Consider the following 12,122-nt stretch of genomic DNA (forward strand, 5'->3'; position numbering starts at 1 on the left):
GTGTGTGTGTGTGTACACATTGGTCAATTGAAACTGCCTCCCCCTGGTGAGTATACTACACTAGGAATATGGGCCTGCCACAGTATGGACCACATTCTGCTCCTCATTCAAAACTCCAGGTGAGCTGGCAGTTCATCAGAAGTCACAGCTCCACATTATCAAGACTCACTAAATGCTGTGGCTGTGTGGGCATAAACACATTTTATCCTAAAAGGTTCAGTAAGTCGGTAGTGCCCTCAATTCTCAGCCAAACTGTCCAAGGTCACAAGTCTAGCAAGTGACAGTAGAAGCAGGGCCAGAGCCCAGTCCACTGGGTATCAAGAAGGAACAGGCTCCTTACACCACGTGTGTAATGCAGAGAGGCTGAAGTGGATCTGATGCAGGGAAGGCTTCCATACTGTTGGTGTGAGGAGGAATGAATTCCCTGAACTGCCCAAGGCCCAGGACGACGTTTTAAATTCTTTCTTGGCAGCTTCAGGTGACTGTTGAGCTCAGAAGGTAAAATAAGACCCCTGGAATCTCATAGCTCTGCAAAGTGGGATTGGACAAAGTTGAGAGACCAGGCCAACACCAAAATCTGTTGTTATCTTATAAAATGGCTGCTCTGGGTAGCCCCAAGCACCTGCCCAGATCCTATCTGAGCTTTCATTGACTTCTGCTCTCCTCATAGGGCTGCACAGGATGGGTCTCTGGGTGGGCTATTGTGCGTCTGAACTTAGTACCCCAACTAGCTTCCCTCCTTCCACTAATTCCAATGGAGACTTCTGCACAACACTCACTGTTCCAGCCCTGGGAACCAGTCCAGGTATCCTGGTCCCATAGTGTTGAGTAGCAGAATCTAGTAGGTAGAGGGGTAACAGCCAGGCCTGCTGAGGTTGGCAGGCTGCTGGCTGCTAACTGCCCTGCCAGTCCACCTCAGCTTCCTATAATGACAATGGCTGAAGTACTCGTATTTCTTTCCCCTTTCCTCCCCTCCCAGTATAATCATCTCCTGGAAACGTATTCACGTGTTTGAGAAGGAACGTTTACTGGGTTGCCTGCATGTGCCAGACACCATGGGGGATGGGTAAAGAGCAACGAGCCTACATCGTGACAGCAGGGGGCTGTGGGACACTGAGCTGATCCTGTCAGCATCCCCACTCGGGGACAGCAGCATACACACACCCACGAGCTGGTCAGAAGCCTAAGCCTAGAGGGGATGTGGAGGCTCAGTTCAGGTCCAGCACAGAGTCAGCTGGCTTTATCCTCCCACGGCCTCTGCTCCTCCACTGACGATTGCCTGGGTCCCTGGGAAAAGTCTCTTTGGGGACTACCAAGCTGTTTTCCCACTGTAGCCACCAAGAGGACCATTTGGCTGTTTGTTTATGCTTTACCTTTCTGCTAACTCAGGAGCAGAACAGCAGGTCGGTAAGCCGAGTATCGCCCGTCCCTGGCTGCTGAGTGCACTTCTGAGTGTTTCTTCTGTTCCTCTGGGGGCTCTTGCTCTTGCTTTTCCGTCATCAGGTGGGCTGCTGAGTGTCCCAGGGATCCAGCCTCCCTCCTCCTCCCCTGTGGTCTCCCCACCGCAACCCCCCGCTTGGATTTTTAAATGTAGCTTTCCCTCCTCTTTTGTATTTACATAATAATAAGTCTAATAAATAGTTGTCTGGAAGATGGATGAGGTGCTGTCTCTCTGTTTTCCTGACAGATTGAGTCCTTTATGAAACTCGCCAAAGTAGAGGCTTTGTGGCAGCTAATGAAAGGTGAGCTCTGTGAGGCCTGACTGACTGCATGGAGCTTGGCGTGATTGCAAAGAGCACGCACGCTGCTTCTGGGATTTGCGTGCCAGCCACATCACTCTTGAGCCTCAGTCTGCTCCACTGTTAAGTGGGCTGAATGATGCCTGTCTGCTAGCTTCAAGAGACAGAGGAGCACGCAAGATGCTATGTCAACCAAGTGCACTGAAAACGTCTGGAGTACCCTTACTTTCCTCAGACTTCTCCTTCCAAGCTTTGCCCTGTGTGGGTAACACCCGGGCAGTGGAAGCAGAAAACAAGCCACACGCTGCAACTGCTCTTCAGGGAGAAACCAAAATGGCCACTCCCACTTTTTCAGAAACACTGGGAGACTCAAGTTCTAGTCTCAGCTTGGCTCCTTGTTGCCCTCTGTGGGCCTAAGCACCTTTCCTGTAAAAGAGAGCATTCCACAAGCCACTGTCTAAAGTGACCGCCACTCTGATGGGTAGGAGAGAGGGCACCAGCTCTGTGTTGGTGTCAAAGCTACACCTATGGCCAGTCCAGGCTGTGCAGGGTGCTCACTGTGGACAGAGCTAGGTGGAAACATGGAGACCAAGGGCCCTCTACTCTGTAGCTTGTTTTGCTTGCCAGGATCCCATGGCTACCTTGGAGCTAACACTAAGGCTCTTCTAGGGACTATCCTCCCTTTAGCCAACCCGAAATGCCCCTGCCCTGACCAAATACTGAAGTCCGCACCTCTGCTGCCTCTGTTTCCCTGCCCATGTGCTTGTGGGTTCTGGCACCAATTCTTCAGTCAGATGCAAGGTCGGTGATTAAGAGCTTTCACCACCATGGCCTCAGAAAGAGGACAAGGAAGTCTAACTTTTTTTTCTTCCTACTAATCCCTGACCAAGCCATTTAATCAAAGCCAACACCTCATTTTCTATCTAGAAAATGACTGGAAACCCATTCCTTCATGATTTAGAGTAGACCCTTCCCTCCTTCTTTCTACTTCACATGTATCACCTTGCATCCTAGTTTGGGACTCCCTGAAAAAGAGAGCTAAGACCAGTGTGGGTGGAGCAGGCTTGAGACTGAGGGAAGTAAAGATGGTGGGCATGGTGGCTTGGTGAGTTGGTCATCTTGCTGGGTGAAGGGGATCAATCCCATGGGCACCTCCGAGAAACTGTCACATGGTTCAAAGTTGCCACCTATGTCCAAGGAACTTAGAGCATTGGGCTTCTGTCTCCATTGGCTGTCTCTGGTTTTGGAGAAAGCACCCAGGCAGCTTAAAAAAAAAAGTATTCCATGTTCTTGTGTAGGACTCAGGGTGGACTTGGGCACTTCCCATGTCTGTTCCATGAGTGTGTGTGGTGCAGTCCCCATGGTCCCCCACCATTTGACTCTCTACTAGATGGGCTTTTCTCTTTTTTCTTTTATATATTTTGTTATTTTATTTCTTATAGTAGTAGGTGTCAGACGTGCTAGGCAAATACTGGGATTGAACCCAGGACCTTGAGGATGCTGGGTAAGCTCTCTACAGCTAACTTGCTTCCCCAAGCCCTAGGTATGCTGTTACTTATTCACTTCATAGTTTTTCCTCATCTCTGCTGCAAGCAGACCCAAGCCTTTCTGGGACAGGAATCATCTGCTACCTCTATACTGTGCTTAGAAGAGCGCCCAGTACATGACTAACAGTGAAATCTGTGTTTCGATGAAGGGGCAGATTCAAAGGAAAAAATGCATATCAAATTCTTAGTACGGATTAATCATGGAAAAGCCCGGGAGAACACTGTTTCCATTATCCAATTATGTGGATGCGGCTCCTGCCCCCTGGAGGGGGCCAAAGGACTGAGGCATTGTTCTTACACCCCAGATCTCCAGGGCAGGATAAGCAGAGCCACAGCAGCCTCCACAAGTGATCAGATAACTGCTGTCAGCAGGTTGAGGCTGTGGTGTGGAGGCCTTTCCCTCTACATCACCCCTGATAGGCTGAGTGATGAGGCCTCCAGGGCCTCACCCTGGAGAACATTTGCCCTTGCTAATTGTGTGTCAGAGGACCAGATTCCAGTCACAGGTGGGGAGGCAGGGTGCCTAGAGGTTGCCTTCCAGGAGTCAAGGCTGTGGGGTCCCCAGGTCACCTCCCCAGTGCCCTCAGCTGCTAGAGCGGGCTTGCCCCTGGCTGCCTGTCATCTGCTGGGGATTACAGTGCCATTTGTTCTAATTCTTGTTGACATTTCATTTCACACACTATTAAATGAACCTCTCCAGAAGGGATGAAAGAGAAGTTTGCTTTGGTGAGAGAGGAAAAGTAATGTGTACTCTGGGGTAAAACAAGGCCCTGATTTATTGCTGTGATAAAAACCCCAGTAGATATGGTGCCAGCCTCCAGACCCCAGGGCTCTGGGCTGGGGATTTGAGCCTGGGTTCTTCCAGGTTATATTTTACCTGAGGACCTGCTTAGCCTTACAGGGAAGAGGAAGAACCTGGGCAGGACTGCAGCCAGAGACTCGGGACCCTATAGGCAGGAGACTATCCCTGGACTTCCTGTAAGTCACTCCCTGTGGGGATCCTAAGCAGACTCCCAGGGAGGCTGCCAACCATCCAGGGTGGAGTCGGTGAACAGGAGCAGAAAACGCTAGGTTTTTTGTGAAAGGTTGGGCAGTATCTCTGGGCAGTGTCGCGCTCTGCTGAGGTTAACCCTGACGATGCTGCAGTCTGGCCAGAGCAGGACACCTGCCTGCTTGCTGCTCTCCTGCCTCCGCTTGTCCCTCGTGCCTCCTCACTTGTTTTTGGAAGGTCTTTGTAGCGTACCTACTGTGTGCGCTGATTCTGGGAACCCTGGAGCTGAGAACAGCAGTGATCAAGGCTATTTCAACCCCTGCTCTTGAGGGCCTTGTGCAGAGACGGGAGCCTGAAGCTGGAGTCACCCATTTTATAGTGGAAATTCCATGGTGCCAGGGTGCTGGTGTGGGTGGGGTCATGCAGGGAAAGTATGCAGAAGCCTGGCCCTCTTGAGTCCCTGCTCATCGAATGAGTGAGTGGACAGGCTAACGCACGAGGGAGTATGTTCCTGACGTAGTTCAGACACTGGGCTCAAGCAGATCCCTTACCCTACTTGGTACCGATGGGATGCTTTTGTCTATAGCAAGCTAGGCTGCATTTGATGACCTCCGAGGTTTGCCCGTCTCTAGAAGTTAGGGATCGTGCTTTTGTGGGGCTTTGAGTCCGTGAGACTTGTCTGGTTGCATTGAATTGAATTCGGGGAAGTGAGCTGAGCTGGCAGATTGAAAAGATAGGTCAGGTCAGACTAAAGGAGTTTTGACTTCAGCTCAGTTGCAAAGACAGCAAGGAGCCACTGAGGTTTGCTGAGCAGGAGAGCAGTCTGATCTGAGCGGCACTTCAGGGATGGACTCAGCAGAGCAGAGCAGGCTGGGAGGTAGTGAGAGGGCACCACCTCTAGCCAGCCTGCCATCTGCTTCCTCTAACTAAGTATGTAAGACCCGCCCATGGCACGGAGGATTCCACTTATGTAGCAGGCTTCCTTGCATGCTCACAAAGCCAATTTCTTCAGGCCAGGCCTCTTTTGCTCTTTCCCCAAGGAGTCTGCTGACCCCTGATGACCCAGTGGATGCATAAGAACCGGATCTGCTTCAGGCATGAGTGCAAACCTTCCTGAGGAAGTTGGGGGTGGGGTGCTGTATGTTTCCAGGAAGGGAATGTCCTGAGCCTCTGGTAACTTAGATTCTACTCACCATGTCCTCTATGTCCTCCCCCAACCCCCAACCCCTGTACACCATTTCCCTTCCTCCCAGAAACCTTCCCCCTTGTCCCTCAGGGCTGATCCAAAGAACTTTTCCCTTTCTTTCCCCATGCAAGACCAGCCAGCTTGATGATGGTTTCTTAAATATGTTTCCCCTCGCCCCGGCCTCCTAATGTAACCGATTAGCATGCTTCAGGCAAAATGATACCAACCTTCCAACAGGTCTTCCCCTCCAGTCTCGCCCCAGCCAGCCATCTCCTGAGCTGCTTCAAGAATCACTCATTAGCCAGCCACTCACTCAACATTTCCTTAGTGACTCATGTGTGCCGGGAGCTGTGCTAGGCACCCGGGAGGTGGCAATATGCAGGAAGCCTGTGGTGTCTGGTGGAGGAGTCGGTGCTCCTCAGCCTTCCTGATAGCATTAGAATCCAGGCTGAAACTGGATCTGCTAAGGTGCGGAGGAGAGTGGAGAGCTTCAGGAGTAGCCTTTGACTTAGTCAAGGAAGAGAATGCAGAGGGTCTCTGAGTAAATGAGCCATATTGTGGGGTTTTAGGACCTGACGCCAGCCACCCTTTATTCTCTCAGTGAAGCCAAGGTGCTGGGGAGATGGCTAGGCCCTCCTTTCTTTTCTGGCCTGCGTCCTCACGGCAGCCTCATCTTCCTCCTGTCTGACCAGGCACCTTGACACAAGGCATCTTCTTGTACACAACACTTTTACCTTTGCCGTTTCCCCACCTAAATTGCCATCCTCACCTTCCTTCCCTGAGCACTACACAGTACACTATCCTCTAAGTCCACACAGCCTTGTGGTCATACCGGTATGTTCCCGGTCAGCTTCTTCCACCAAACCCTCCTTCCTGCCTGGGAGCTCTCTGTATACCCACACTGGGTCATCTCAGAAACTAGGTATATATGAATGTGCCAGACCAGACTGAGCTGTACCAGCTTCTATACCCGGGCTCCAGCCGGCTGAAAGATCTCTGAGAGCACCCTGCTTTTTAAGAGGACTCTCATCTCTTCACTGAAGCCTGAAACCTAAAACAGTACTATGGAAAGACTTGGAGGGGTGATCTATTTGTGCTTATGAGATAGATAGATAGATAGATAGATAGATAGATAGATAGATAGATAGATAGATGGATAGATAGATAGATAGATAGATAGATAGATAGATAGATATGGAGGGGCAATCTGTGCTTCTGAGATAGATCGATAGATCAATAAATAGATGATAGATGATAGATAGATAGATGATAGATGATAGATAGATGATAGATACATGATAGATACATGATAGATGATATATAGATGATAGATAGATAGATAGATAGATAGATAGATAGATAGATAGATAGATGATAGATAGAGAATGAGTATGTGTAATAAGCAAATCCAGGGGAACCACAAAAAGCACAGTTTATCAGGACGAGATGTTTCCATGTTTTCTGCATGAATTACACAGAGCAGGCCTGTGCTGCGCATTTTTCTATTTTTATAAGGCAGCCTTGCAGAGTTTATTTTCCTTGAGCTCATTTGTTGGGATAATGACACGGGGCCTGAACATGTAGCTAACTGAAAGGCTGTTACAGATAGGGACTTGTGTCCACTCTATGAACAGGGTTAGTAGGGAGCACCCAGGAGGGTGCTCGCACATCTGAACTTCCAACCCGTCTCCCACACACATCCACAGGGAAAGCGTGTTCACCATTTGCTGCAGAGAGGCAGTCCAGCTCCACTGTCAGCACTGGATAAGCAAATGCCTGCCCCTGAGGACTGAACACCCCTCCTGGCACATCTATTCCGAGAAAGGTAGAGGCTGCCACCAACTTCATCAGAATTATCGTTATTGTTGTTGCCATTTTAATTACTTAATATTTCGTTATTTTTGTCACTTAGTGTGTCACCAAAATACCCAAAATTTGCATCTCCCAAGAGAGAAGGACATGTTTTTCTCTCCTGGAGCAATTACAACCAGATAAGGATAAGATATTAAAATGATTTCATTTATGTATTGCTCAGTGTTAGTGAGTAAAAACAGACAGTTTAATTATCTAGGAGTAAGAGAAGCAAGTGGTTGCACGAATAACCCAAAAGCCAAGAACGCCGGCTTTAGAGTCGACTCAGAAAGCTGTCTGCAGTCACACTGGAGAGGATGAGGTGGGTCTGACTGGGCCAGTTTAAAAGCTTTTGACTGATGAATTATCAGAAGGACCTTGCTGCAAAGTGTTGAATATTTTTAAAGGCCCCAACGTCCTGGGCTGTGTGGATGGCATGTCTATGAAAAGTCTTTCTTGCTAATTTGAGAATCTACTTAAAAGTGTAGGGCTTGAATTTCCTTATGTGCTCCATGCTTATGTGTAGATGGATGGGTTTGGCTGTCAGTCTGGCCACCTCCAGTAATACCTACATGCCTCCTTTAAGGATCAAGAAGAAGGAACAGACATCAACCAGTTGACCTGGATAGATAAAACAGCCTCCTATGGCCCTAGAGGATACTGAGGAAGATTGCTGTAGTTGTGGTTCTCACCAGGATAAAGACATTATCCATCTGCAGAGAATGGAGTCCACTAGAGCTTAGGGCATCAGGGGATATCAGAGCCGCCCAGAGATGTGGAGCATGTATGGGGACAGATAATAGGTCCTCATGCTGTTGTCCTCTGCCTTGGTCTGGGCCACACCAGGAAGACATAGCTCCTCCCCAACCCTGTGCCTCACCATGCACACAACACAAGCCCAAGGTATTCTTGACTTCTTAACAAGCATGGTCTCCTCTCCACTCCCCACTCAGCTCTTTATTTCTGAGACCTCCAATTCTCCACCGCCCTGGGACAGTGTTTCATACCCTGCTAAGTTCCAGCCAGCTTCCCATACACCCAGGGGCATGAAGGCCCAGAAAATAAAAGTTCATCTTAATAGCTGCCTTCAGAGATATATAATCAGGAGGGTAAATCTGCCTCTAAAAATCATAAAACGCATCATAAACATCAGAGAAAAACAGAAAGGAATTTGGGAGATCTACATGGTTATAACGACAGAGATAAATGAGATTTTGCTGTGTTTTAGGGCCGGACTCCTTATCCCTGGGTGGTCAGGGCAGCTGCCTCTTGTCACGCAGAGGGAAGAGTAATGCTAAGGTTCTCGTGACTCCTTAGTGGCAATTTTTCTACTCATTCTCTTTCTGCGTGGAGCCACCAGATGAGCTGTGTTTCTGGGACTTAGTTTCCTAAGCTGTGATGTAGGAATGGGCCTATGGATGGTCAAGGTGATGGATGAGATAACCACAGTGTTTAGTGTACAGTCAGGACTCATCAAATCTTCAGGCTGCTCCCTCTCTCGGTGCAGCAGCCTACACAAGTGCATGTTAGGTCTCACGTCCTTAAACAGAGGAGAGCCCCTGGGAGTAGAAGGGAAGATGAGGGAGTCGTGCTTGAGTGCATGCAGTGTGAAGTATTGTCTGCAGTCCCACTGGCTTCGTTCTTGTTTCTTTGTTGGGGGGAGGTGTCCATTAGCCTTGTCTATCTACAGATAGGAAAGATGAAGGCAGAGGTTTCACAGTCCCAGTACAGAACCAAACTAAATAGTTATAGCTGAACTCTTCCGTACCTTCTTTGGAAGGAAATAGAAAAGACAAAAGGAGGGCGAGAGAAGGAAGGAAGGAATTTCCAGGGGCCTGAGAACAGTGTATGAGAAGTTACGGTTCTTTCTGCCTCCTCCTTGGTCTCCGGGTGGATAGCAGCCCAGGGGAGCATGGCTTCTAGGTGTGCAGTGGCAGCTGGGCTGATCTTCCGTCCACAGTGGCTCCTGAAGTAGACAGCAGACCTGTCTTTGTCTCTTGGATGTGACACTTCCCTTGGAGATAGCCTGGGTCTCTCTTGCCAGTAATGTACAGACAGGTTCAGGCCAGAGCGATCCCATTTGAAACTGATGACTGCTCTGGGTGAAGTATAAAATCTCTATGCTGTGATCCCATGACCTGTGGAGGCCTCGGATGCACAGCTGATGGTACTGGAGTATCATCTGACCTTAGTCAAGCACGCGCAGAGACACAGTGGCTCCATTAATGTATCCCTCTCTTTAACCTCAGGCAAACCCTGTATGGTAGGCATCTTAGCCTTGTGGAGATTGTCTCTCACTGAGACAAGTGCTGCCATGTGTCAAAGTCTTGAATCTGACCCCTGCATGGGAACTCTATACCCTGTCATCTCTCTGTTCTTTGAAATCTGCAGGCTACCTGTTGGTAAGCTGTCATGCAAAAGTCCCCTGCTTGTTGGAGACCTTCTGCAGGGTCAGGGAGCCGGGCTGTTATAAAATAGATTTCCATGTATGAGCTTTGAGGACTTAAGAAATCTGCATATTTTCTTCCAGGGAAAGGCAAAATCACACTAAGGCAGCCCTGGGCCTACTCAGACGAGATCCCTAAAGAATTCAGGCTAATGGAGACAAAAAGCAGAAGGTTGGCTGCCAGAGCTGGAGTAAGGGCAAATAAAGAAAACCTCTCAGTCCAGAGGAAAGAGGAGGAGCAGGCCAGGGGCTGGATTTTATGTGTGGCAGTAAGGTGCCCCCTCAGTGATGTCCAGATATGAATCCCCAGGGTCTTTGTAAATATGCCCTCCATGGCCAAGAAGGCTTAGGCTAGCAGTGGTCCTGAGGCTGCTTAGCAGCTCACTGTAGGAAGGGCGGAGTAGCCTGAGTTATCCAAGCCTCCTGCCTCCCAGAGTCCTTAAAAGTGGAAGAGGGGACAGTCGAGCCAAGAAGTCAGAGCAATGTCACCAAACGAGGGCTCATCCCACTCTGCTGGGTTGAAAGACAGACTGTGGGAATCACAAAGATTTTAGCCTAGTAGAACCTGTTGCAGACCTCTTAACCTATGGAGCTGCAAGCTAATGCATGTGTAAGGTTTAAAACTAAGTGTGCAGTCTTCTGGAACAATGGCCATATGAACCCCCCCATAATTCCTAAACAAGGTTGTTTGGAACACAGGGTTTCTGCCACAAGGATGAGGATGACACTGAGGAATCCCAGTCCTGTGGAAGGGTCGTCCCATGGGACGCCCCTGGCCCTAACCATTGAGCTCTAAGTTAACAATACCCCCAACAAGCACTTAGCCTGCATGTCAAGCACTGCCCAGGCTCTAGTTTTGCATTAACTTATAAACGTATCACAAGAACTGTGGGAAGTGGGGTTGGGGATTTAGCTCAGTGGTAGAGCGCTTGCCTAGCAAAAGCAAGGCCCTGGGGGGCTGGGGATTTAGCTCAGTGGTAGAGCGCCTACCTAGGAAGCGCAAGGCCCTGGGTTCGGTCCCCAGCTCCGGAAAAAAAAGAACCAAAAAAAAAAAAAAAAAAGCAAGGCCCTGGGTTCGGTCCCCAGATCCAAAAAAAAAAAAAAAAAAAAAAAAAAAAAAAAGAACTGTGGGAAGTGGCTACTGCCGTTCTCTGTTTGACAAGGAGGAAAGAGTCCTATGCAGGGTTACTAGGATCTGAAGCCACTTCAGAAGCCTTTCTTTCAGGTGCTACACTAGAGAGATAGGGGCTATCGTTTCTGTGTGAACATTTCTTCTCACCTACCTCTCAGAGATTAGCAGGATCTTAGGTTGCCAGTTTACCCTTTCTGGATTCTTTCCACACACAAGAGCACAGCTTGTTCTTGTGTATGTTCCTCTCTCTTATCTGCAAAAGTACTTTGTTCAGATTTGTGCTTAACTTTAGTATGCTCAGGAGGCAATGTGCATGGCTCTGTCCCCTTCCTCACATGGGCAAGGAAGGCTGGTGGTGGCGCATGCCTTTAATCCCAGAAATTGGGAGGCAGAGGCAGGTGGATGTGTGTGAGTTCAAGGCCAGCCTGGCAAACATAATCATCTTCAGGGTAGCCAGAGCTGCAAGGTGAAACCTTGTATCAACGAACAAACAACAAACAAAAACAAAAAGAGAACTGGGACTTGTAGTAACAGAACTGACCCTTCTACTCACAGCTGCCTGGATGAGTGTCCAGCGGTGCCCTCCATCAGCAGGTCTAAAGTGTCTTCCTTATCTTTATATCAAGGGAGGGATTAGAATTCCTGTGTCACTGGAGGAGAAACTCAGGGCTCAGAACTGCTTTTAAGTCATGATAACCAGGCCTGTAATTGCAGCCCTTGGGAGGTGGAGGCAGGAAGATTGAGAGTTCGAGGTTATCCTCAGCTACATAGCTAGTTCGAAGGAAGCCTGGGTTACGTGAGACTTTGTCTCAAAAAAGAAAGTTATACAAGTCACCTCAGAGGGAAGCCTGCCCTACTGTCTGCGATGCAGGTCTAGCTATAGTTTACTGAAAGGGAGCCAGGAGTGGAGCGTAGTCTGACGGAAGCCCCTGCCCAGGCCTAAGCAGGGGCTGGTTCTTGGTTCATTGGCTTGAGACAGTGTCTTTCTAGCCCCAGTGAGTAAACATGCCTCAGCCAGTGTGGGGCCCTGCCAGGTGAGAGCCCCTTTGCCTCTGAAGCATCGAGAGCGAGCGGCAAATCGGGAAGCAGAGCAGTTCAGACCGTTCTTTGGGGTACCCTGCAGCCCAGATTCACCAACTGCTCACACACTCAGGAGGCTTCCTGGTCATTGTCCCCTCTGTTTTCAGGTTACTTGGCTACAAGTACAAAGCCTGGGCCTAACACAGCTCA

The 12,122-nt window shown here is 49.2% G+C and overlaps 1 protein-coding gene across 3 annotated transcripts in view; it reads left to right on the top strand.

Moving 5' to 3' along the window:
• The window catches only part of Kcnd3 (potassium voltage-gated channel subfamily D member 3), a 217,375-nt gene that overhangs the window by 39,524 nt on the left and 165,729 nt on the right, over positions 1-12,122 (top strand). The window lies entirely within an intron of this gene.

Source organism: Rattus norvegicus, chromosome 2 (assembly GCF_036323735.1).
Source record: "Rattus norvegicus strain BN/NHsdMcwi chromosome 2, GRCr8, whole genome shotgun sequence".
Taxonomy (NCBI): domain Eukaryota; kingdom Metazoa; phylum Chordata; class Mammalia; order Rodentia; family Muridae; genus Rattus; species Rattus norvegicus.